Source organism: Mesocricetus auratus, unplaced genomic scaffold (assembly GCF_017639785.1).
Source record: "Mesocricetus auratus isolate SY011 unplaced genomic scaffold, BCM_Maur_2.0 contig_4919_pilon_obj, whole genome shotgun sequence".
Lineage (NCBI taxonomy): Eukaryota > Metazoa > Chordata > Mammalia > Rodentia > Cricetidae > Mesocricetus > Mesocricetus auratus.
Genome location: NW_024434987.1, coordinates 3,960 through 31,282, shown reverse-complemented (window position 1 = coordinate 31,282; position 27,323 = coordinate 3,960). Strand labels below are relative to the sequence as shown.

Below are 27,323 nucleotides of genomic sequence, written 5' to 3'. Positions count from 1 at the left end.
TTTTTGTTTTCAGTGGCCGGTGTCTATCAGGGTGATATCTTTCTTCCTCATACCGTGCCACCTCCTCCTCTAGACCACCTTCTTCGCTAGAATACAGAGTGTCAGAATCAGAATTATCTAGCTCCAAGGCTTCTAGCTCTACTGTAGGGTATAGACTAGATTCTGGCTTTTTCTTTTTCTTAGATTTGTTAGGGGTGAATGATCACTCCCTTCTCTCTCTCCCCCTTTCTTAACTTCTTGGGGAGGGCCTTTTTTCTTAGACATGTCTTTCCTTTTGCGAGCTCCCATTCTCTCACTCCGTTCAGTTTCTGACATGCTATCCTGAACTTCCTCTAAGGTTCCCTGACTTTCTATTATAGCAGGGTGACAGGCCTCATCCTCCAAGCAGTTTTTAACTAGCTTCCAAATGGCTTTGGTACCTAAGTGGAGATCTCCTTCTGCATGCTTCCTGTCTAGTTCTTTACCTAGCTTGTTCCATGAGGCCACAGTGAGGGACCCGGAACAAGCATACCATGGTGCCACTCTATCTACCTCCTTCACAAAATTTTGAAGTGTTCGTGGTGCAATTTTAAGATCTCTTTGTTTTAGCACAGTCTGTAGGGCAGTAACCACTGACTGTGACAACCCCATCGCGCTAGCGGCTTATCTAAAAACGGCGCTCAACTCCGTTACCAGACTGACAGCACCAGACTGACAGCACCAGACTGACAGCACCAGACTGACAGCACCAGACTGACAGCACCGTTCTGTCAGCACCAGCCACGATGAAGGAGAAGGACAAACAGGACTAGCACCAAAGCCTCCACTGACCCGTCCCACGGTGATGACAAACTAAGGCCAAAGTCGAGAAAGGGGTGTTCAGGATAAAGCATACCTCTCTGAACTTACGTCCCTGCAGTTCTGAATCCGCCCCGTCTTCCGAGGGGTCTCCCGCGGCGCCGGCGATGTTGAAGAGTTCCCGGGTTTCGGCACCAGATGTCCCGCGCTACCGTCTCGCCAGCAAGAACGACGCAGAACACTCGGATCCTTCTGCAGTAAAGCTTTAATGCATCTTGAGAGATAGATGATCAGCTTCTTAGAGGGAGACCCCAAGCTAAGAAACCCAGCCCCTTATATAAGCCTAGGAGCTCCGAGTGAGACGTGTAGAGCCGGGATTGGTGGTTTGCACATCACCCCAGATGACGCCACGGGAGAGGCACAGCTTAAACCGTTAACTCCAACTGACAGCAGATGTCAGCGCCATCTTCTAACGGCAATAGCGATAGCGAGGGCGGCTCCTCACACCTAAGGATAGCTAACCCTTGACAAATCAGGTGTCATGGTTTAGGTGAGAGCATTTCTAACACTCAGTATTGCCCCACTTCCTTTTCTCCAGGCTGTCAGGCTTATTTTTGATTGGTCTTGGACTCCGGATAGACCAGGATGGCCTTGAATTCAGAGATCCACCTGCTGTGGCCTCCTAGACGCTGAGATTAAAAGCATTCACCACCATGCTTGGGGTGCACTTTTCTACATCACCTTGTAGAGATTTCTGTTCTACTGGTACGATACAGTTCATCTGTGATAGTGCAGACTTAAAGTCTATCTCAGAGGTAGGAAACTTACTGTATTTATTATTTTTAGTCTCATAATGTGATAGGAAGAAAGTTAATTGCATAATACTAGCTTTATTTTAATCACAGTGGGGCCAAGCATATAACTAAGTGGAATAGTGCTAATGAAATATGCACAGGGCCCTAGGAAGCATCCCCAGTACTGAGAAAAAGGGTTTTGTGTGCATGTGGAGGCCAGAGGTCCATCTTGGGTATTCTAGAGAGCCAACCTAGTTTTTTAGATGGTTCTAATTTGGATCTGGGATTCACTGATAAGACTATGTTAGTTGACTGGCAAGTCTTAGGTGATTGCCTGTCTATGCTTCCCCAGTGCTGGAATTTTAAGCATACAGTAGGAACACTCTTGGCCATGTATTTTAGCTTTTGTGTATTCTTTTTAAAATATCCTTTTAACTGAAACAGAATTATTTCAAATTTCCCCTCTTTCCTCACTTTATCCCCTCTCATATATCCTCCCTCCAAGCCTATCTATGGACCCCCCAGTTCTCAAATTGATAGCCTCTTTTTCTAGTATAATTATTGTATATGTGGTATGTGTGTGTGTGTGTGTACAAATACACACATATACACACCAACTTCTGAGTGTACTTTTTTTGCTTGTGTGTTGATGTCAGAGCTGACAACTCTGCTCAGGATAAACAATAAGGGCCTGATCTCTAGGATAGGCTAAGTTTTCTCCCAGGAGTTTGTAGTTGTCTGTGGTTCTTTGTCTAGAGGTGAGACCCTGAAAAATTTTTCCCTCTTATGTGTTAACATGTGCACTGATATTACGATTGTTATGGTCTTGGTTTTGTGACTATTTCTAGGAGAAAGAGTTTAACAGAAGACACTTCTTGGTTTTCTGGATTTTAGTCGTTTCTGCCACATGTCCTGCAGTGTTCCCGAAGTTGTACATGTAGGGGCTGTAATACAGATGGATCCATTTGGAGCTTGGCTTCTGGTGATCTATTAATCTCTGTATTGTGTCCAGTTGTGGTTTTCTATGATAGTCTGTTTGCTGTACAAGAGGCTTTTTTTGATGAGGGGTGGTAGCTGTGCATACCTGTCAGTATAAGGATAAGATTTAGAATGTAGTAAGGAATTCTTCACCGGATCCATAAAGCTAGTTAGGCATGATTTCCCTCCTGTGGAGTGGGTATTAGGTCCAATTAGCTAGCTACTGGATGTCACCCACAGTTGAATGCTGCATTAGGGTTAGTTATCCTTTGTGGATATCTGGCCATGTTGGCCTTTGTGTTCCTAAGTATTGCAGCTGGGGAGGACTGTAAACTGTTTACCCTCCTTGGCAGCTTGCCTAGTATTTTTGGTACCATGGAGGCTAGACACAGCAAAGAGGCATTCAGGTCAGATCCAGTTTGAATTATCCAAGTTTTGTGTCCTAGGAGCTCATTTTCATCCCGTAAGAGGAAACTAAGGGCTACATCAATATCATGCATTGTTTCGAGAATCCCACTATCCACCCTGTCCCTCCATGTAAAAGGATATTTCTCATGCCTGGTACTGGGTTTTTTTTCAGTTTAAATTTAGATAAGAAACAAGGTTGCTTCACAAGTCAGTTCCAGGTCCCTCTCCCTTTCCCTCCCCTCCTCCCACACCGTCCCCCAACCGCCCCATTATCCCCTAATTTCCCCAGGTAGGGTGAGGCCATCCATGGGGGTGTCCATAGTCTGTCATTTCATATAGGGCAGGGCCCAGACCCTTCCCCAAGAGTTCAGGGTGAGAGTGCACATCACATTGTTGGATGGGAGTACACTTGGGATGTGTACTGATCTGATGCCCAAGGCTCAATAGATTACATAGGCCTCCTCACTGACACACTCAGGAGGTCTTGATCAGTCCCATGCTGGATTCCCAGGCTGATGCCTGGAATTCAATAGTTAACCTTGTCAGGTCAGCTGTTTCTGTGGGTTAAACCAGCCCACTCTTAATCCCTTTGCTCATCAGTCCTCCCTCTCTGTTACTGGCTTTCTTGAGTTCAGCTCAGTACTTAACCGAGGGAGTCTGCCTCTTCTTCGATCAGCCACTGAATGAAGTTTCTGCTTCCCAGACACTCTGGCCATGGGATTGCAGGCTGGCACTCCCCAGATCTATGTCTAAAATCCATATATGAGAGAGTACATGCCATGTTTCTCTTTTTGTGACTGGGTTACCTCACTCAGGATGGTTTCTTCCAGTGTCATCCATTTGCCTGTGAATCTCGGGATTCCATTGATTTTTCTGCTGAATAGTACTCCATTGTGTAAATGTACCACATTTTCTCTATCCACTCTTCAGGTGAGGGACATCTAGGTTGCTTCCAAGTTCTGGCAATTACACATAAAGCTGCTATGAACATAGTGGAACAGACATCTTTGTTGTATGAATGGGCATCTTTTGGATGGAGTATGCCTAGGAGTGGAGTTGCTGGGTCTTGTGGTAGGTTTATTCCCATTTTTCTGAGGAATCTCCATACTGATTTCCAAAGTGGCTGAACCAGTTGGCACTGCCACCAGCAATGGAGGAGTGTCCCTCTTTCACCACATCCTCTCCAGCATAAATTGTCATTGGTGTTTTTGATTTTAGCCATTCTGACAGGAGTGAGATGGTATCTCAGAGTTGTTTTGATTTGCATTTCCCGGATGGCTAAGGATATTGAGCACTTTCTCAAGTGCCTCTCAGCCATTTTAGACTCCTCTATTGAAAACTCTCTATTTAGTTCTGCAGCCCACTTTTTAATAGGGTCCTTTCTTAGTTTTGTCTTTGTTTGGTTTAGGGATAAAAGTTATTGAAGCCTCAAAGAAAGAGTTTGGCAAAGACCCTTCTGCTTCTATTGTGTGGAATACTTTGAGAAGAATTGGTATAAGCTGTTCTTTGAATATTTTGTAGAATTTTGCACTGAGGCCATCTGGACCTGAACTTTTTTGGTTGGGAGACTTTTGATGACTGCTTCTATTTCCATAGGGGTTATAGGTCTATTTAAATTGCTTATCTGTTCTTGATTTAGATTTGGAAAGTGATAGCTATCCAGGAAGCTGTCAATTTCCTTTAAATTTTCGAATTTTGTGCAGTACAGGTTTTCAAAGTATGACCTGATGATTCTCTTGATTTCCTCAGAGTCCGTTGTTATGTCCCCCTTTTCATTTCTTATTTTGTTAATTTTCAGGTTCACTCTCTGCTGTTTGGTAAGTTCAGACAAAGGTTTGTCTATCTTGTTGATTTTCTCAAAGCACCAACTCTTTGTTGCATTGATTCTTTATATTGTTTTCCTAGTTTCTACTTTATTGATTTTAGCTCTCAATTTGATTATTTTCTGGTGTCTACTTCTCCTGGGGAGTTTGCTTCTTTGTGTTCTAGAGCTTTCAGCTGTGCTGTTAATTCTCTGGTATAACTGTTCTCCAGTTTCTTCATGTGGGCACTTAGTGCTATGAACTTCCCCCGTAGCACTGCTTTCAAAGTGTCCCATAGGTTTGGGTATGTTCTGTCTTCATTCTCATTGAATTCGAGGAAATATTTAATTTCTTTTTTATTTCTTCTTTGACCCAGGGATGGTGCAGTTGAGCATTATTCAATTTCCATGTTTTTGTAGGTTTTCTGCAATTTGTGTTGTTGTTGAATTCTAATTTTAATGCATGGTGGTCTGATAAGATGCATGGAGTTATTCCAATTTTTTGTAGCTGCTGAGGTTTGATATGTTGCCAAGTATGTGGTCGATTTTTGAGAAGTTTCCATGGGGTGGAGCGAAGAAGGTATATTCTTTTTTATCTGGATGAAATGTTCTATAGATGTCTGTTAATCCCAGTTGGGTCATCACTTCTATCAGACCCTTTGCTTCTTTTTTGAGTTTCTGTCTGGTATTTCTGTCTAGTGGTGAGAGTGGTGTGTTGAAATCTCCCACTATAACTGTGTGGGGTTTTGGATGTGATTTAAGTTCTAATAATGTTTCATTTACGAATGTAGATGCCTTTATATTTGTCATGTGGGCATGTATGTATGACATTACACACATGTGGGGAGCAGAGCGCAACTTGTGTGGGTTTGTTCTTCTTTGACCATGTAGGTTTTAGTGATCAAACTCAGGTCCTAAGGCTTGTTGGCAGGTACTCTGACATCACATCACCTTGCTGACACTTTCAGAATTTTTATATGTTTTTAACCTGTTATTTGATTGGTGAGGTGGGGTTACATGTACCACTGTTGAAGTGTGGAGAGCAGAGGAAAGATATCAGGAAGTGATTTTTTCCTCCCACCATGTGAATTCCAGGTTGAAATCTTGTTGTTTTTTCTTAATCTTAGCAAGAACAAAGTCAAGTAAAATTATGTAGCTGCTTCTGAGCTTAGAGATTTTTCACATTGTTTCAAATAAAGCATAAAGATGTACAATTTTAGAGGTGGATAGCTCTCCAGAAGTTTTGTGCATTTTAGGTTTTAAGTTACAGAAGAGCCTTGTATGAGTACGGTTCACTTGTTCACAAACTGGTGAATGTTTTGATTATTTTCAAGTAGAAAAATTTATACAAATGCCAAGCAACTTGATTTTATTATGAATGTACTGTGAAACGTTAATTACGCTAGCATATATATTACCTCTTAGTTCTCATGTTGAAAAGCTTAGTCTTTCTAGCCATCTTCACATCTATATTGTAATAAACTATATGACCATGATGGCTTTTGCTTCTTACTACAGAGAAGTTAAAGAAAATTTAAAATCCCATGTTCTACCATTTTATTTAACATAGTAAAATGTTTCTGAAAATAAAAAGGTATGAAATAGCACCCACTTCATTCAGAAATATGCCCTGTCCCAGCACAAGGGTAGGTGCTGTGCTGCTGCCTGCATGGTCACTGGTAGCCCATTACGAGGAGGACAGGGAGTATCTTTGCACAGCCCGTTATCTGTCCACGGAAGCCTAGTAAGCCCATACTACATAACCATTAATTAATTATAAGAACTAGAGCCTGAATCAGATAATTGCATTCAAGTAGAATTGGTTCCACAGAATTAGAATTCAGCCAGGCTTTGGTCCTTTTGTTTGCAACTCCCCTAATGCCAGCTTATGGCTCTGACTGGTCTTCCACTACCATTTTTTCAAGCTTCTAAAAGTAGACCAACTGGTTTCCATAAATTGGAATTAAAGAAAAGTGATGTTTTTGCTGTTTACTTAAAACTGTCATCATAAGCAAACAATGCATGACACGTGGTTTGATATGTAAGACCCGTAGCAGTTATCGACCTAAATTTCACTTTAGTAAATTCAGACTGGCAAGCACAGGTAGAGAACTGAATTTTCTTTGTCTAGATCTCAAGGCTTTTGAAAGAAGACTTGAGTATATTCATTGCTTACAACCTGCCACTGGATGTTGGAGAAGTAAGTTGTCAATTGCTTTCTAAGGGAAAATGCAGTGCAGCTGATAACTGTATTCCTAAGTGGGAAAGACTTCCTTTCATTTAATAATTTAGACTGAGAAAGGCATATTTTACTCAGCCATAAAATTTCTGTGTTTAGAAAACTTTTAAATGTGTTACTTGACAGTGTCAACAATGTATTACAAAGAAGTGCTAGAAAAGAAAATTATGGGCTAGCAAGATGTCTGGGTGCTTGCAGTAGACATTGGACTTAGTATCATCCTCAGAAGCCATTTAAATTGGGAAGGGGCAGATGGACTCCACAGAGTTTCCTGACCTCTGCATTTGTGCTGTGGCATGCATGCCTATACATATCATGTACACATATACACCCCCACACACACACACGATACATAATTTTTTTGAGAAAGGGTTTCTCTGTAGCTTCGGAGCCAGTCCAGAACTAACTCTGTAGACCAGGCTGTTCTCAAACTGACAGAGATCCACACACCTCTGCCTCCTGAGCACTGGGATTAAAGGCATCATGCACCACCACTGCCTGGCAACAGACTATTGTATATGGTTATATTTATATTTTCTTTTTTATCATGTATACACATGCCAGAAGAGGACACCAGATCTCATTATGGATGGTTGTAAGCCACCATGTGGTTGCTGGGAATTGAACTCAGGACCTCTGGAAGAGCAGCCAGGACTCTTAAGTTATGAGCCATTTCCCTAGCCCTTTTTTGTTTGCTTGTTTGTTTTGCTTTGTTTTGTTTTGTGAAACAGGATTTCTCTATGTAACAGCCTGGCTATCCTGGAACTCACTTTGTAGATCAGGCTGGCCTCAAACTCACAGATATCCACCTGCCTCTGCCTCCTGAATAATGAGATTAAAAGGTATATGCCACCACTGCCTGCCTGAATTTTGATTTTTCTATGAAAATACATACATATTTTAACATTTTAAAATATATCAGTGTTTTGTCTACATATATGCACTTACAGCCTGGTGCCTGGAGAGTCCAGAAGAGAGCACCATATACTCTGGGACTGGAGTTGCTAGGCTAGTGATTAAAAGCGACTGTGTGGGTGCTGGGGAATGAACCCAGGTTCTCTGTGAGAACAGCAAGTGCTCTTCACTGCTAAGTTTTCTGTCCAAAACAAAATCACATTTTGTTTTCATTTTAGTTTATGTGTTTAGGTGTTTTCCCTGCATGAATATCTGTGTATTACCTGTGTGTGTAGTGCCCAAAGAGGCCAGAAAAGGTCAATAGATCTTCTTGGACTGGAGTTACAGAGATTGTATGTTGTCATGTAAGGGCTGGTAATTGATCTCAAGACTTCTGGAAGAGCAACCAGTGTTCTTAATTGCTGAGCAATCTCTCCAGCTCCAAGATACATATTTTATATTAAATGTTATAACTTTATTAAAAACATGCAATAAAATTTTAATAGCCTGTGAGTTCCAGATTCAATGGGATGCTCTGTCTCATATCATAGGTTACACATTGACTCTGTCAACCCATAAACACTGTACATGCATGGACATGTACATGTATACATATGCATAAGATACTCTCCAAGAAAATACAATTTGCCTACAAGCAGTTGAAATACAATTTTGTTCTGAAAAATCATATTTTGAAGCTGTAGGTGTGGCTCCATTAATCAGAGTGCATACTGATCCTGTAGAGGACACAGGTTCAGTTCCCAGCACGCATGTCAGCTACCTGTAACTCCAGCCTTCTCTTAGATTCTGCCCATGTGTGCACAAATCCATATGAACACACACACACACACACACACGCACACAAATGCACATAAGTTAAAATTATAAAAATATTTTTGACTTCAGGGATGACTCAGTGGTAGAGCATATGCTTAGCATATACAACACTTGCTTTAAAAAAGTCATTCATTTTATACCTAGAAATGGTTAAATAATAGGGCAGGGGAGATGGCTCAGCAGAAGACCTGAGTTTGGTACCCAGCACCCACACGGTAGCTCAGTCTTCTGATCTCTGCAGGCCCTGCATACATGTAGTGTACATATGTGCATTCAGGTAAATACATATAATATTACATATGTAAAATAAAGGTTATGACTTTCTGTTAGTTTATTTTAAAATTATTATATTACATACATTTACTGTGGGCAATTGTACATGCATACAGGTTTACTAACAGGCTACAGACCACGCTGAAGTCATAGGACTTCTTGTGTGAGACAATTCTTTCTGTATACCATGTGGGTCCTTGGAATTGAACTTAGGCCATGAAGCTTGAGGATAAGCACTGCTATTGATGATTTTTTTTCTTTTTGGTTTTATGAGACATGGTTTCTCTGTATTGTTTCTGAGGCTGTTGGTCCAGCCTGCCCTCAAATTCACAGAGATCCTAAGGTTGACCTATTGTCTGCTGTCCTGTAATAATTACAGGAATTCCTTTCACCGGTACATACGATATCTGAAAATGAAAAGCCAAATGATATAAGTTTTGGTAATAATTTGTGGGGAGCTGGTAAGATGACTCCACATATTAAAAATTTTTTCATATACAAACCTGAGAGCCTGATTAGATTCTTGGATCCCAGTGTGGAAAGATTTCTGAGTGTTGTGCTTTGACCTCCATGGATATATACACATATACAGCTGCACTTACACATGGTAATGATAAATAAAAATATTACAATTATGGACCTGACATGGATTGCATCTTTTGTAATCCCAGCATTTGTAAGGCTGAGGCAGGAGAATTTAGAGTTGAGTCCATCCTAGACTATAGGGAGACCCTGTTATAAGAAAATTGTGGGAAGCTATCCATCTTCCTCAGGCAATGTAAGAGGTGGTTTTAGAAATGGAACAGTGTCCTGGGAATACAGAACAATAAACCTGCCATTTAACAAGTCTGCCCAAAACTTTATGACTGAAGCAATAAGCTGTATGTGATTGGGTATATAGTTCAGTCTCTGTGTCTCAGTAACCTGAGACAGGAGGAGCCTGAGTCCTGAGTTGTAAAGCAGCTGTAGTACCACATGCTACCATGTCTCATGCTTATTCTCAGTCACTCTATGCCTGGAACACAGGCAGAATGGGGGAGTTGATTTATCTCCATTCTACAATGTCTGCAGCCAGTAATTCTCCACAAGGGGCAATTGCTTCTCTTGTGGAGGACATTTGGTAATGTTTGAAGATATTTTCAATGGTTGCTAACTGTCATGTTGGTTGCTCCTGGTATGCAACAAGAGCTCCCTGTACACACACACACACACACACACACACACACACACACACACACACACCAGAATTATCTGGGCAGTGTCACTATTGCCAGGATCATTTGAGAATTTGTTCACTTACATTAAATTCAATAGTTAGAATTATCTGTTGGAGCACTCATATATGATCTGAGACTCTTTGCAACAATGATTGAGATCCTAGGTTGGAGTCCAGGGAAAAGCACACACCTAGGAGTCAGCTATAAGTCACATTGCTTGTTACGAGCTAGCTGGTCATGGATAACAGTCACACCCATGTTTAAGAGGAAGAAATCAGACTGCTTGTGGCACATAAATTGTGAGGTGTCAGAAGATGGTGTAGGACTGCACATACTTGACGTGCATTTTTAGAAATTATGATTCAAGTGCACCAAGCAGATCACTCAACTGGGGGGCCCTCATTTGTTCTTGCCTGTGACTGTGCTAGCTCAGTTTATTGTTGTTGTTCTGTTTGTTATGCATAGGAAAGTACAGTAGGAAAAGGGCAAGACTGAGTGATGGAACAGACATAGGGAGCCTTTGAGCCATGAGCTTGTATTGTCAAGAGTGTAGAAGACTCCACCACAGGTGTGCCAGCATCACAATGGAGACCTCTGAGATGAGAATCTACCACAACCACTGACTCAGGTTTATCCTATGCCAAGTGTTAGTCTAGGGAAACCCTACATCTTATGTCAGGACCTCCACAAGTCATTGCCTGTCCCTGTTGCAGTCATCTTTCAGACTCACAGTATACTGTACAGAATGTAAGGTAAATATTTGGCTTAAATACTAAGAATTCTTCAGTTGGGGTCTGGAAAGATGGCTCAGGTACTGCTCTTGGATAAGATTTCAGTTCTAGTATATCTGATGCCCTCTTCTGGCCTCGCTGGTCATTGCACCTATAGTGCATACATCCACCTAAAATAAAATAAATCTGAAAAAATTTGCTTTTGTTAGTAAGAGTGTAAGCTAGGATTGGAGAGATGGCTCCGAGGTTAAAAGTACTGACTCCTCTTCCAGAGGTCCTGAGTTCAATTCCCAGCAACCACATGGTGGCTTAGAACCATCTGTAATGAGAACTGGTGCCCTCTTCTTACTGGCATGCAGGTAGAACACTGTATATCTAATAATAAATAAAATCTTAAAAAGAGTGTAAGCTAACACTTGTATGCTTTGTTTTAGTCCTGCTTCTTTTCCCAAAAACATGGTCTGTCTTGGAGAAGAGAAAACTTGCACTTTATCTTTGTGTCTGGTGAAAATTTTTGTGTATTTTAGATTTTCCTAAACACAGTGATTTTCTAGAAGCCATAAATAGTGATTTGTAGGCCATTTTCAAGCAATGGCTGCCAAGAACTTTCCGCAGGTAAAATGTTATAAACTTCTTATGAGAAAATTGCAAGATTGTGTGCTGTGCAAGCACATTACTAGAGAAAAAAACCTGAGTTATAGGTGAGCTTTGTGAAAAGGCAAGGAGAGTGTTTGAAATAGAAAAGTGCTCAAAAAAACCTGATATAGTGGTGTACATCTCTGGTCCCAGCACTCAGGAACTAGAGGCAGGAGAATCATCTTTGTTTTTTTGAGGCTATTCTGGTCTACAGGGTGAGTTCAGGACAACCAGGGCTACACAGAGAAACCCTGTCTCAAGAAACAAAGAAAAGTGTTCCCACCTCCCTCGATTCTGCAGCATCCCACAGCTGCCTTCATGCTATGCGACCCCCGGAGGGGATCCCCAACCCGTGAGGATGAGGTGATGAGGGTCGCTACTAATTTGGTGGGTCTTCCGATCTTAAAAATAAACATCAAGAGGTTAAAGGAAACAGGCTCAAGACAACTTTCGCTGATCAACAGTGTTTATTTTTGGGTTGAGATGGTTCTTATAGGAAGAGAATCTCAGGGGGCGGTACAAGCATGTCAATCAAGTCTCAACTCAAATATACACCAAATCAGGTAATGACGAAGCTGTAATTTTCCATCAGTTGCATTCCACAAATGCTTGTCAGTGTAAGTCAGGTGCAGGAATTAGGGAGGGGTAGGTAGTATTCAAAGGAATACTTTAACCTTTAGTTAGCAAAGACAATTGCTCTATAAGGGTCACTTCCGCCTATCATTTTGGTAAAAGCATCCAAAGGAACACATTAACCTTTTGCCAACAAAGGCAATTGTTCTATAAGGTTTACTTCCCCCTGGCTAGGCAGGTGGTCTGCCCTGTGTAAATTTAACTTTTGTGGTTAACTTTTACCTTTGTCTCAAAGGCATGTGTGCCCACAGTCACGTAGGCAGAAGGCCAAGAAATGGCTGACATACTCCATTTTGTTCAAGGTTCTAGCAGTCGCCAACAATGCTATGCTTCTTAGTTGATGTTTAGACCATGAGTATTTTCTCTAGATGTTGTTGGTTGTTGGTATTCGTGTATTTTTAGAAACTCTTATCTATTTCTTTATGAGTCCTCTTATGGCAGGTGTCTTATGTTTATACTTGTTACTTTTTATCAAGGGAATTCTAGATGTTGCTGAAAGCCCAAGTATACCTACACTAAGCCTCTACCAGTACAGCAGCCTGCTTCCTTGTTTTATTTTAAATTTTGGAGTATTTTTAGGCAAATCATACTATTTCACCAATAAATGATCTGATTATTTATATCTATCAGTAAGCTGTGTTTTCAAAAGCCAAAATCATAGTAAATATCACCACTCTAGACCTAACATATAGGAGATAATTCTTATTTCATATATAGATAATTTTCTCCAGATTGCCTTAGCAGTTTCTGAAACTAGCTCTGTAGACCAGACTGGCTAAAATCTCAGTTTCCTTGCCTGTGCCTCTGGAGTGCTGGGATTAAAGTCATATGCCACCCCTACGAAGCAGCAATATCTTTTAATAATTTGTTTGTTTAAAACTGTTTTATTTCCCAAGACAGGGTTTCTCACAGAGATCTGCCTGCCTCTGCCTCCCGACTGCTGGGGTTAAAGACTTGTGCCACCAATGCCAGGCTTACCCAGAGATTTTTAATTAAATTAATTAAATTCATTCATTGATAATTTCAAACATGTTTGTAGTTTCATGCACGTGTATAAGGAATCCTGACTTTATGATTTTGGTTTGTTGAGACAGGTTTTCTCTCTAGTCCTAGCTGTCCTGGAACTCACTCAGTAGACCAGACTGGCCTCAAACTCAGAAATCTTCCTGTTTCTACTTCCAAGACCTGCAATAGAAAGAATATTCCACCACAACTGGCCAAACCTCTTGCATTTTTAAAATTTAGGTTTAAGAAGTGTATTCTAATTGTACATATATGTATAGTGTATTTTGAGCACATATGGAGTTCAGAGGACAGACAGCCTTGTTAAGTTGACTTGCTTTTCACATTACATAGGTTCCAGAGATTAAACTCTCCTTGTCAGCACTATACCTGCTGAGCCATCTTGAGAGGCTGACTTGTTATATTTAACTTTTTTATTTACTAGCATGTGTGTGTGTGCATGTGTTTGTCAGTGTTTTCTCTCCACAGCATGGCATGGCACTCCTGTGGAAGTCTGCATTCTGAGGCTAGAGCTCAGGCCCTCCAGCATTAGTGTCCCTTCTTGGAGCCCCTGCCAGTGCTGGCCAGGCTCCCTGCACCTAGTGGCTGCTGCAGCCCTGCTGGTGGCCGGGAAGGATGGGAACAGTGGCCACAGCCATTTGGATCCAAGGGTTGCCTGGTTCCAGTCTGTAGATGCAGATCTGGGGACAACCAAGGGCTGCCGAACGTCTAATTCAATCACAACTGGCAGCAGTGGCTTGAGGGGTGGGAACAGCATGGGCAATGGCACAGCCAGAGGAGGGAGCAACAATGGCCCCAGCTCTGGATGGCATGTTCTGCTCTGTTGAGCGCCCTCTGGGAAGCCTTGCAGTGCCCACAGAGCAGAGGGACTTCCTGCCCCTGGAGAAGACCAACCAACACCAACACCACCACCAGATGGCAGCCTGGGCACAGCGGACAGCGGTGGGCCTCTTGGCATCGCAAGGACATGAAGCAGGACAACAAGGCCAGTACCTAGGGACTCAACTACAGCCTGCTGTAGCCCAGTGGAGGGCACGTGGCAGGGGGCAGCCTGGCAGATGGTGGCAGGGCCCTGTACAGAGGGATCCAGTGAAAGCTGAGGAACTACAACCAGGGCGTCATGGGGTACGTGCTGGCGCTGTGGCCTTTGCCAGGCACACATGCACAGCGGGGCACACGCCCACAGGGGACTGAGGGTGGGGAGCCCTTGTGGATCCTTCCACAGAGCATCGGTGGCTTTTTATTTCTTCATCTATTTCTTGTCCAGCCTCAGTTGTGCTTTCTTTGGGATTCCCTTCAGCAGTCCATGTCTCTCATATAGTTATTTCTGCCTTCCTTCTCTCCTTCTAGCTGTCCATTACCTTGTCAATGCATTCTCATTGCCTTTCTGTCTTCTTCCATACCCGCTGATCCCCTTCCTGTCCTCCACACCTTGGTCCCCATCACCACACCCCAAGGTGAAACACCTTTGTGCTGGGATAGTATTACCTCCCTAGAACATTCTTGCCTTAGCATCTTTAGATGCTTAGGAACAGGAGGTCCTCTTCTTACCAAGAACAGAATCATCTAGAATGCTCCTTCCATCCACCAGCCCTAGACAAGAATTTTGTCAGCCATGAAAGACACTGCCTGCTCTTGACCCTTTGGCCTGTCTTTTCTGTTTATTTAAAAAGAAAAAAATCTTGCGTTTGCTATACCTAGACTGTCCTGAAAGAAATCACTGAGGGAAAGCTGCGTTAGGGTGGCAGAGATGGTAAGATCCTCTGAATCCTGATAGAATTTTCCAGGCGTGCATGGTTGGCAGCTTCTCACTGTGAAGTTTTCACTGTGGCAGGAAGTGGTCCTAAGTGTGTGAATGTTGCACCATTAGTGACTTTGTGTTTAACGTTCAGCTCTTACAATTCCCACCTTTCATGGAAAAGTGCAGTGGTTGGTTCAGGGCTGGTGTTGGGGAACACCTCCTAGCTGCCCACATTTTCTTCAGTCATTTTTGTCAGCTTCAAGAGTGCTCTCCATGGTCATCACCTTTTATTAAAGACTTGTGCTTCCATCCTGTTAACCTTTCTGAGATGAAGGATAAACCTGGGGTTTAGTAACAACGAATTGGTGCTGAGGGACTCTGGTAGTTTTCTCTTATAGGAATGAGCTCTGGTTAAGTAATCATTGTCAACTAATACCTGGATGGTCTCTAAATGCATTTTCCTGAAGCCTCTTGCCTATTTCTAGAAAAGAAACATTAGGAATCTAAAATGCTGGCCACCTCTGATGGATGAGAAGTTGTTCTCCTTTCTCCTTACCGTTTAATGTAAACCTTGAAAAGTTCACCCACAGAAGCCTTGGATATTGTATTGTTTCAGAAGGATTAGGCAGGAATGTACATTTCCCTGAGGGATTACTGCTTAAAAACTGATTGTAAACTTGTTAAGCGGCTTGTCACTGACATTAGACTTTCTATTCTTCCTGCTCCCAGAAGAAGACACCAACAGTTAGGAGTTTAACTTTTGAGGCTTACTAGTGTTGAGAGGTACATCAAACAGTTCTAAGAAGGTCTGCTAAGAGACTTCTGGGTTCTGAATGATTTTATTTTGATTTGTGTCTTTATTTCTTAGTTTTTTGTTTTGTTTGTCTGCTTATTTCTGTTTTTGTTTTTCGAGACAGGGTTTCTCTGTGGCTTTGGAGGCTGTCCTGGAACTAGCTCTTTTGTAAATCAGGCTTGTCTCAAACTCACAGAGACTTGCCTGCCTCTGCCTCCTGAGTGCTGGGATTAAAGGTGTGTGCATCCAGTGCCTGATTTATTTCTTAGTTTTTAAGGGTGTTTTGCTATTTTTTGTTATTAAAAAATTAATTTATTTTGTATGTATGCCTGCATGTGTGCACGTGCGTGTGTGCACACACACCCCAATGGAAGGAAAGGAGTGGAAATCATAGGACAGCTTAGCGGGAGTTGTTGTTCTTCTAGGTCTCAGGGACTTCCTGAAGCAGTTGTGAGTTGTTTACCTTCCTGTTTAAGGTGCTTCCCTGTAGGATGAAATGTTTCAGTCTCAGAGGAAACTTAACTCAACAATATTCTGATATTAAATTTAGCTTGACTCGTAGCATTTTTTTCTGTGTTCTTGGGATTTAACTGGTACTGTGCTAGTAGATGAGAAAATATATGGGTCCTGGACAGATAGGGAATTGGGACACATAGCATGTGGACAGGGCATTAGAACTCTGAGATTGCTATCTTTTATGTCCTGTATCTCTTGTTGCAGTGGTTGGCTAAACTCCCTGAGTGCCCCTAAGACTTTAAGCGTTTGAACACTTACTCTTCACATTGCCCAAGTTCTTGAATCTTGGTTCTTCCTTAGCTTACTTCATGTTCTTGCAAGTGCAAGCTTATGTTTAACCCTTCTTTTATAAATGAATTCCTTTCTTCTCACTGGATAGAAACACACTTCATTTAGAAACTACCACAAGACCCAGCAACTCCACTCTTAGGCATATATCCAAAAGATGCCCATTCATACAACAAAGATGTCTGTTCCACTATGTTCATAGCAGCACTATTTGTAATAACCATAACTTGGAAGCAACCTAGATGACCCTCAACCGAAGAGTGGATAGAGAAAATGTGGTACATTGACACAATGTAGTATTATTCAGCAGAAAAAAATAATGGAATCATGAGATTCGCAGGCAAATGGATTATACTAGAAGAAACCATCCTGAGTGAGGTAACCCAGTCACAAAAAGAGAAACATGGCATGTACTCTCTCATATATGGATTTTAGACATAGATCTGGGGAGTGCCAGCCTACAATCCTATGGCCAGAGAGTCTGGGAAACAGAAACTTCATTTAGTGGCTGATCAAAGAAGAGGCCCTTATAAGTACTGAGCTGAACTCAAGAAAGCCAGTAACAGAGAGGGAGGACTGATGATCAAAGGGATTAAGACTGGGCTGGTTTAACCCCCAGAAACAGCTGACCTGACAAAGGTTAACTCTTGAATCCCTGGCATCAGCCTGGGAATCCAGCATGGGACTGATCAAGACCCCCTGAATCTGGGTGTCAGTGAGGAGGCCTAGGGAATCTATTGAGCCTTGGGCAGAAGATCATTACCCATCCCAAGTATACACACGGACTTTGGACTCCCATAGAACAATGTGAGTTGCACTCTCACCCTGAACTCTTGGGGAAGGGTCTAGGCCCTGCTCTATATGAAATGACAGACTATGAACACCCCCATGGAGGGCCTTACCCTCCCTGGGGGAATGAGGGGATAATGGGGGGTTGGGGGAGTGCATGGGAGGAGGGGAGGGAAAGGGAGAGGGACCTGGAACTGACTTGTGAAGCAACCTTGTTTCTTATCTAAATCTAAACTGGAAAATAAAAAAAGAAACCATACGAGGGCTGGGGATATAGTCCAGTTATAGAACACTTGTACCTTAGGTTCAATCCTTAATAATGCCACAAAAGAAAAAAGACAGGGAAAAAGAGAGAATAAGTACTTGGATCTTTAATGTATTTTATTTTATTTTTGTGTCTGGTGATACCTTTCTTGCACAAATAAAGCCTGTCTGGGGGTCAGAGAGAAGGAGCAAGCCACAACGTACCTTACCTCTTAAGCCTCTCAGCAGAGAAGGAAGTGATTTCCTGTTTGTCCCTACATGTATCCTGCTTCTGCCCACCTATGTCACTTTTTGTCTGTCTGTACAGACCTACAGACCTCTAGACCTCTATGGCTAGCTAGTGTCAACTTCCATTCTCTGATCTTCAGATAGACTTTATTTGTTCAAGAAAGATATCACCACGTTTGTGTTGTGTGTGTGTGGGGGGCGTCTCCTTAGTGGGGTCTTTCTATGTTTGTCTGCCAGATTGGTCTTGAATGGAGGCGGTGATCTCTCCACTTGACTAGCCAGACCTCCAGTTGTATGCTACACACTACCCTTAATGGTTGGTTTTGTTTTGTTTTATAATAAATTAATGAGAGAGTGACAAAGGGTGAGAGAGAGAGACTAACCATATAGTTATGTAGTTCAGGCTTGCCTTGAAGGCCTGTAAACCCTCCTGACTCAGCATCCCGTCCTGAATGTTGCATTGATGGTGTTGGCCACTGTGCTGGCCTATAGCCCTTGAGTGGAATGAAACAGCCACTGGTTGTCTCCCTAATTGTCCTATAACAACCTCTTAAAAACAGCTTGTTCAAAGCAGTATCGAAATATGGTTCTTTCCCTGCTATAGGTTTCTCCATCATCTGTTTCCCTCTTTAGTAAGTTTGTTGAAAGAATTAGGTTATTTTTTCTTTCCTTTAGTAAAAGTTATTTGGCTGCATTGTGTGTGTGCATTTATGCATTTGGACATGTGTGCCTGTGTGTGCAAACAGGGAAGCCAGAGACTACATGTGGTGCCTGCTCCATTGCTTTCCATTTTATTCTTTGAGACAGTGTCATGTGTCATTAGTGTTTTGTATTGAATTTTTTTGGTTAAGTTGGCTGGCCAACTAGCTCTCAGGATCTGTCTTCTCCCCTATCAGCAGTTGGGTTGCAGGCATGCATTTAGGGTCACATGTGGGTTCTGAACTCATCATACATAGGCAACAAGAAGTCATATTCACTGAGTCATCTCCTCAGGCCTAGGTGATTGTGTTCTGTACACCTCCCTGATGTATGTCTTTCTGATTGCATTTCCAATATGTGATTTTAGTTTGTTCATTTGGCCTTATAGTTTTTTAATGATCATTATTGGAGCTAGGGAGTTTTTTTAAATTTTTTTCATGAATACCTTATACGTGAATGATACCTGTTTTTAAAAGGTAGATAGGAGCTGGAGAGATGGCTCAATGGTTAAGAGCATTGGTTTCTCTTCTAGAAGTGATGGATTATGATGGAGAAGTGTAACCTGAATAAACCCTTTCCTCTCCATCTTGCTTTTGGTAATGGTGTTTCATAGCAGTAGAAACACTACCTCAGACAGCCTCTTCTCCCATTCTTGCTGGGATTTTGACTGACTTGATCGTGTGCAGGTCTTGTGCATGTAGTCATTGCTGATTTGAGTTCATGTGTGCAGTAGTCCTGTTGTGTCCAGAAAATGGTTTTTCTGCATACAGATTCCCACTACCTATTGCTCTTGCAATCTTTCATCTTTCTCTTCTGCAATGGTCCCTGGGACTTATAAAGGAGGGAATGTGGTATAGATGTCCCAGTTAGAGGTGAGCACTCAGTCTCTTATTCTCTGCCTCTTGGCCAGTGTGGGTCACTGTATCATTCACCACCTATTGCAAAGAAAATTTTCACTGAGGAACGTTGATAGATACATTAACCTATGGGTATGAAGATAAGAATGTAGAGGAAATTGGGTTACTATGTCCATTTAGCATGTTAGTTTTCCTCTAGAGTCTACAACCTAGCCAGCCATAGATTTGTGAACAATTAACAGTTGCAGGCATGAGTTTGGCCTTGTTTTGTAGGATTTAAAATACAATCAGGAAGAGATTGGGTGCTCCCATAACTTTCAGGCTGCTGCTGCACTGGGGGATGTTTCATGTTAGACCAGTCATTACTGTAGCTCCCAGAATTCACAAGACTTCAGTGGGCAATCAACCTTAAGTGTCTGATGTTTCTCCAGGGTCCTTTGCTGAGTCCTCGGGACACTTCCTTCTCTTTCTTTTTAACTAGTCTCTCTATGGCTGTGGATTGTAGCATGGTTATCCTTTACAGCTAATATCCACTTATAAGTGAGTACATACCATGTTTGTCTTTCTGTGTCTGGGTTGCCTCTCTCAGGATATTTTTTCTAATTCCTTTCATTTGCCTGCAAATTTCCTGGTGTCCTTGTTTCTTACAGTTGAGTAATACTCCATTCTGTAAGTGTACCACATTTTCTTTAATCAATTCCTTGATTGAGGGACATCTAGGTTGTTTCCAGATTCTGGCTATTACAAATAATGCTATAGTGAGCAAGTGTCCTTGTGGTATGATTGAGCATCCTTTGGGTATATGCCCAAGACCAGTATAGCTAGGTCTTGAGGTAGATTGATTCTCAGTTTTCTGAGAAACTGCCACACTGACTTCTGAATTGCCTCTACAGTTTTGCACTCCCATCAGCACTGAAGGAGTGTTCCCCTTTCTCCACATCCTCTCCAGCATAGGCTGTCACTTGTGTTTTTTATCTTAACCATTTTGACAGGTGTAAGATGGAATCTCAGAGTCCTTTTGATTAGCATTTCCTTGATGGTTAATGATGTTGGACATTTTCTTAAGTGTTTCTCGGCCATTTGAGATTCTTCTATTGAGAATTCTCTGAGATCTGTGCTCTCTTTCTGATTGGATTATTTGGTTTGTTGATATCTAGTTTTTTGAGTTCTTTATATATTTTGGAAATCATCCCTCTGTCAGATGTGGGGTTAGGGAAGATCTATTCCCAGTCTGTGGGTGACGTTTTGTCCTATTGATGGTGTTCTTTGTCTTACAGAAACTCTTAAATTCCATGAGGTTCCATTTAGTAATTATTAGTCTTAGTGCCTGTTTATTGGTGTTCTGTACAGGAAGTTGTCTCTTGTACCAATGTGTTCTTGAAAATTTCCACTTTCTCTTCTATTAGGTTCAGTGTACCTGGATTTATGTTGAGGTCTTGGTCTACTTGTACTTGTGTTTTGTGCAGGGTGGCAGATGTGGATCTATTTGCATTCTTCTACATTTCAGCATCAAGTTATATTGGCACCATTTGTTGAACATGATTAGGTGTTCATGGTTTTGTGGATTTGTGTCTCTGTGTCTTGGATTCCATTCCATCGATCTACCTGTCTGTTTTTATGCCAGTACCATGTGATTTTTGTTACTATAGCTCTGTAATAGAGCTTGAAATGAGGGATGGTAATACTTTCAGAAGTTCTTTTATTGTCATGCCTTGTTCTTAAGTTTCACTGTTCACCATTAAAAATCTCTAACTCCTTATTGTTTTCTGTATTATCATATTATACAAATACTAACACAAGTGTAAATCAAAGCTGAGTATGTGGAATGGTATAGAACTTGCCTAGCATGTGCCAGGACCTGCTTCCAAACCACAGCAAGGATCTAAATTGTTTATATGTTACAGTTAATTTACTTTCAAATATTATGTGTGTGACTGAATGTGACTGCATGTGAAGGATTGTACCCACTGAGGCCATAAGAGGGCGCTGTATCCATTGGAATCAGAGTTACCGGGAGATGTTAGCAGTCAACCAGGCTCTGGAAACCAAACGTGGTCCTCTAGAACAGCAGAAAGTGATCTTAACCTCTGAGCCATCTCTCCAGCCTCTAAATATGAACCCTGTAACAGTTATTACTGACTTCACATATTCATTCCCGCAGCACACTTAATTTTCATGCACTTAATTTGTTCTTTGTGCTACTGATGCAAAACTAGAGTATCCAACTCAGAATAGGTCATTGGATTCCGATTTTAAATAACACACCACACCATTTTCTTTTTAGGGAAAAGGAGCAGTGAAAGAAAATCGATGGGTGTTCAAGAAAATCCAAGAATGGCAGTCATAACTTGGATGGAGTCTAAAATAAAAGATATCCAATCTGCTATCTCTAAAGCAAACACCCAAGAATGCGTGGTTATGACACTTCACAGAGCAGCTGAGCAGTCTCCATCCTGGAACAGTCATTCTCGATTTTGGTACTATTTGGAAAGCTTTAGAAATATTACTTTAATTGGCCTGTGGAGATTCTGACCACATCAGGACATATGCTATTTCCATAATCTTAAGCAGCAGTCCACATAGGGAATGCCTATGTGATACTAGGCATGGTCTTTCGAAGCTCAGGCCTAACCATTTGTGTGGTAGCTGAGGATGACCTTAAACTTAGGCTCTTCAATATCTAGTTTTATGTAGTGTCAGGATCTGGACCCAGAGTTTCTCACATGTTAGGTAAACACACTGCTAGCATGCTACAAACTCATCCCTGCTTGGTCTGATTTCTTTAGGGTAAAGATGTGAAACCTGGGCTCTGACTGTGAGACAAAGTTTTGTTACCCTTTCAGTGGCTGTGTGATCTGGGAGAAAGGATGCTGAGTGCTAATTCCTTACCTGACAATCAGGTTGAAGATGGGGAGAGGAGGATTCTGTGAGGGAGAGAAAGTTGCCTCTTGTACATGGAAGAGTGCATGTTAGATCATTTTACTGGTTTATGTGAAGACACAACCCTCGGCATCCCTGGAGCCTAAACCTGAGTGCCCTCTCCGAGGGACCACTTTGGTAATTTTCAGGAATTTTTGGCTTGCACAACCAATGGCAGACTATGGTGACAGTAACAGTGGCTTAGAGTGGGATTTTGATCCTTAGGTTCTTAATTTGATAAATACGTAAATAAATTTTCCAGAAAATATATAAATATGGGTGTCAGATTAGTGTATCGAGGCATTTTTCAGTCCCCATTTTTTAAAGCTTTTAAAAGAAACTTTTATTTTGTAGCATGTGAATTACAGGAAACAAAACACAAGAAGCTAAGAACAGTCTCCCAGTCACAAGCAGTTCAGTTTGATGTGTCCTTCCAGATGCTGAAAATGTACATATGTTTAGGGAATTGAGATTATACAGTATGTACCAAGCTTTCCCCTGCATTGTGAATATTCACCAACTAAAAATCCCATGCTACATGAGTATTTTGATAACCAAGAATACACCACACCATCTCAGTCTGTCAGATAAATGTGTAATCCTGTCTTCCTTGGCAACAAAAATTTCATAGAAGACAAAATGGCAGCAGGCTTCTAGATAGATGTACTGACGAAGTTACAATTAAGATTCTGCATTCCCTCAATGCTCAGCTTAGAGAGAAACAAAAAGCAGCAGACCAATGAAGTACAACATTCCTAAGTTTATCATCAAATGTATATACTAAAATATGAAGGTGTTCCTGCTCAATAAATGTATTCCTGTGGAGCACTGAAGATGTACCTATGGCATGGGTCCTCAGGATGTCAATCTCAACAGAGCACAGGGCTGCAGATCTCACCCTGTGAACCTTTCTGTGCTCCTCCAGTCAACCTAGCAACATGAATTAACTCACACTGTCCAGGCATGGCTTAGCTAGTCTATGTTCAAGAGTCACCTTTTATTTCAGCATATGAAGCTATGCTTTTAACCATATGCTCTCCTTTGGACATTTATGAAGTTCAGATATTGTGTAATGAATTTTGTACACAATAAACAGAGGTATCTTCCCATATGCATGTATAGATCCCTGGGTACAGATGTAACTGTCTTACAGATGTGGTGGTCCCAGCAAAGAGCTTTTCCTTCATCCCTCTTCTCTGCACAGCTCCAGTCAAGAATGATTCTACTACCAGTATTACAAAGTCCACCCCAGAAGACAGCCCTTTCTTTGGGCCCCTGGACTTGTCCTCTAATACTTGTCAACATTCCACACTAACTGAAATGCACACCAGAACAATGGCTAGGCTGGTGGAACCAACCACCAGGCACTATTCTTTCCCTATCTATCTCCACCTGGTAACATCATCTGCTCAAAGATATAGTCTAACAATTCCAAACAACCCCCATAAACATTCCTATGAAATAATAATCTCTAGAAAGTGTTAACCCTCTATTTCTTCCATGTGCATTTTTACATTAATTAGTACATGTGGGCACATACTTGCCACTGTAAGGGTATGGTGGCTACAAGACAATTAGTGAATCAGTTTTCTCCTTTTATCATGTGAGTCATGGAGCAAAAACTCAGGGTTGCAAGTGCCTTACCATCAGTCCATTATGCACATCTTCTTACTGTTTTGAGACAAAGTCTATGTTTCCCTGGCTGGCCTGTAACTCACAAGATCCATCTGCCACACAAAGTCTATTATGCACTTAAAAGTCTAAAGACTAGATGTTTCCAGTAACACTTTTGTTTTCCTAGCATACCTACAGTGCATTGCAGGAAATAAACTGCACATACCTATAAATAGCAATGTTCTTGTCTAGAACCTCTTCCATCTCTCTCAACCCAGTTTACATAACTGTTATTTTCTTTTTCGGGGGATATTAACAATTCCACTTCCTAAGCATTTTCCCTATGAATTTTAACCCAACTTTAAAAACACATCTTTTCACTAACTCTACTCCATCACATACTGGCAGCCCCTTCACCATCTAGGAAAACTAAGTGCTGATATTTGGACTTGTCATCTTCTGTATACAGCACAAATAAGATGCACAGACAAAGGGATAATGGCTAATCTTGCATTACCAAAGCTTACGTTAGAATTAGGCCCTTCATACACTCTCTTTCTTCCTCCCTCCCAAACCAGTACAAGACTATATTGCTCAGAAGTGATCTTAGCATTCCATTTCCAAAGGACAGCATTTCACCACAACTTTAAACAGGACAAACTAGAACATGTATTATTTACTACATGTATCTTTAACATACTTTGTGCACTTCTAAATACCTAGAAGGTCTAGATGTTTCAGACGAGGACATAAATGTATCCCCTATATACAGAGTAGTGTTGAAACCACACGCATTTAGCAATGGGTAGATCTCAAAGTGTCTTCTGCTAAGAGCATTCTGGTCTCCCATCTCCACTGTATCACATGACACTGGCACCTAACACTTTCAGAAGACAACCTTGTATGTCTTTAACACAGAGTATACAGAATTGGCTAGTTTACTAACTGTACTTTTGTCATACACTGGCATACCCTTTAATGCCTACAAACTAAAATTAGGACTCCTTTGTCCAGTATGTACAATATATACAGTATTGCAAATCTAAATGAAATGTATATACGGGGTGATGGGTAAGCTAAAACTATCTAGCACACTAATGGATCTTTTTGCAGTTTCTTCCCCCCCACCTCCTCAATCCATTGAACAAGTACACCTGGTACTGCTCTCAGAGGTGGGTTAGCAATTCTACTTCTAAACATAGTATCTCCAGTTTTTCAAAATCCATTTACACAAAGTTTATTCTACTACTTCTACTTTTGAATGTATCAAACACTTTTGCAATAGTTATTATCTGAGGTATCTTCGAAATGGGCCTTGACCCATTTTTTCTTTTCACCTTTCTCTCTGCCTTCAAACCAGCCGACAAATATAGGCATATGCAATGCATAGAAATTGCAACAAATTCATATCCCCAAATCATTTACAGACCAATCTGTCCTATAAATTTTAACAGTGTACACAATATGTTAATTTTACTGCTTTGTCATATATTGGCAACCTCTTTAACATTTAGAGACTAGAAGCTGAAATTTTTAGATATATTTGTCCATTATATACAGTACACACACAGCAAAACAAAATGCAAATATATAGAAATGGCATCTGAGAGGTCCCATATGAAAACACTAGTACACGACCTTGCTGCCTCCCAGCACTTCCTCCAAAGCACTGAGCAAGGACAGACGTACCTACTCACAGAGGGATTAATAATTCCACCCCAAAGGCCGTGTTTCATGAATTTTAGCAAAAAGATATTTACAAAGTGATATTTTACTACCTCTACATTTAACATACATTGCAGCCCCCATTTTTTTAAATCTGAAGTTTAAAATTTCCCAGGAGTCCTACCATTTATTATTTGGTAAATCTAGCTCTAGGTACAAAAGCTAATAATTAAAATAAAAATTAAATGTAATGTTTGCGAAAATGGCTTTTACCAAAATTCATCTACAGTATTTTTCCTTTAAGTCTTACAGTCTAAGCTTTTCTGTGGGGAATGACTGTTTTATGGAACTGAGAGTAACATGTGTAAAAAGTTAAATAAAAATATGAAAAAAAACTTGGAAAAAAGGGAATGTGTAATAGGATGCTGCTAAAATTCGGAAACTGACCTCTAGAGGGAACTAGCCTACTACTAAAGAAACTGAACTGACATTCTTTTTCTGTCCTTAGCATGCATGAAATCTGTAATGAAATTGCAAAACCATTTGGCTGGAGAAATACAAGAGGCTGCATAGAAGAGCTCTAGGATATGCATGTGAAATAGATGAAAGGGAATGACTGATATTCGTGAGGAGCTAATTATGTTAACATCTCCTAGCAACAATACTGTACCCAACATTGACGTTAGCCAAACAACAGATACAAATGGATGAACTGTTTCCACACTGATTTAGACCTTGCTTATATTTGACTTTCATCTTTTCTTAGTTTTGAACTTACATGATTGCCTAACACTTGCTCTGAACAGGTGACAATAGACCTTCAAAGTGCTTTGCCGAGGGTATATTTGTAATTTTGCTATTCATTATGGGATGGTGGTTCAGAACATTGTGCTGTCTGTGTCTGTAAAAGGTTTCATTATGTAATGATAAGTCACTAACTTCTGAGTGTTTGCAAACCAGGAAACCCATTTAAGTGTTGCTCCTGAAAGATCAAGCATGGGAGCTTAGTTCACAGAGGATACAAAGGTCAGATGTAGCTGTGGACTTTCTGGTTGGGTAAGGCACAAGTGATATAGCAACTAAGGTGTTTGAGAGAATTCTACAACAGCCTGGGCCTGTACATGCTAAGGAATGAACAAAGATATCTTGTGAAGAATGCAAACAGATGCTCCCAGAAGGTTTAAGATTGTTGAGACTCCAAGTGATAGGGGGGTCATCTCCCAGTGCTTAGGTGACTCACCTCCTTAAAGCTTTTGATCAGAGGTCACAGAAGACCCTAAAACAATAAAGGTCAATGCCACTGCTCTTGGGTGTTTTTTTCAGAGCTAGATGGTAAGATCCTATTGCTGAATGCATCATATGCTTTGGTTGCAGGACTTGGGTAAATAAAGCTTGTCTCCACCTTATGAACTATCTCATGTGTATCATAAGTTGATACTAAGACTGCCCAAGAGAGTTAAGGTAAAATTCCTAGTAGGTTGCAAATCTTGCATGTTTCATAATTGAAGTATAAGGAGAGATCTGCCAGCTCATGCAACAGTGACACAGAGTAGTTAGTTATAGATAGAGCCAACATTCTAATGTGGTCTGAGGTCCACTCTACATGGGAAAATTCATATCTGACATTGGGAACTTGGGCAAAATCTGTTACTAGTGAATTCTGAGGCTCCTATGCAGAAACAACTGATATTGCACTGTCTTTCTTAAAT

General features: G+C 41.2%; 1 long non-coding RNA gene across 1 annotated transcript; it reads left to right on the top strand.

Annotated features, from left to right (window-relative positions):
• The first annotated feature begins 1,398 nt into the window (after positions 1-1,398).
• On the top strand, positions 1,399-26,918 carry LOC121138679. The gene is made up of 3 exons (XR_005875564.1): positions 1,399-1,592; positions 21,701-21,893; positions 26,123-26,918. It is a non-coding gene; the product is annotated as an uncharacterized LOC121138679 (long non-coding RNA).
• The last annotated feature ends 405 nt before the right edge of the window (positions 26,919-27,323 follow it).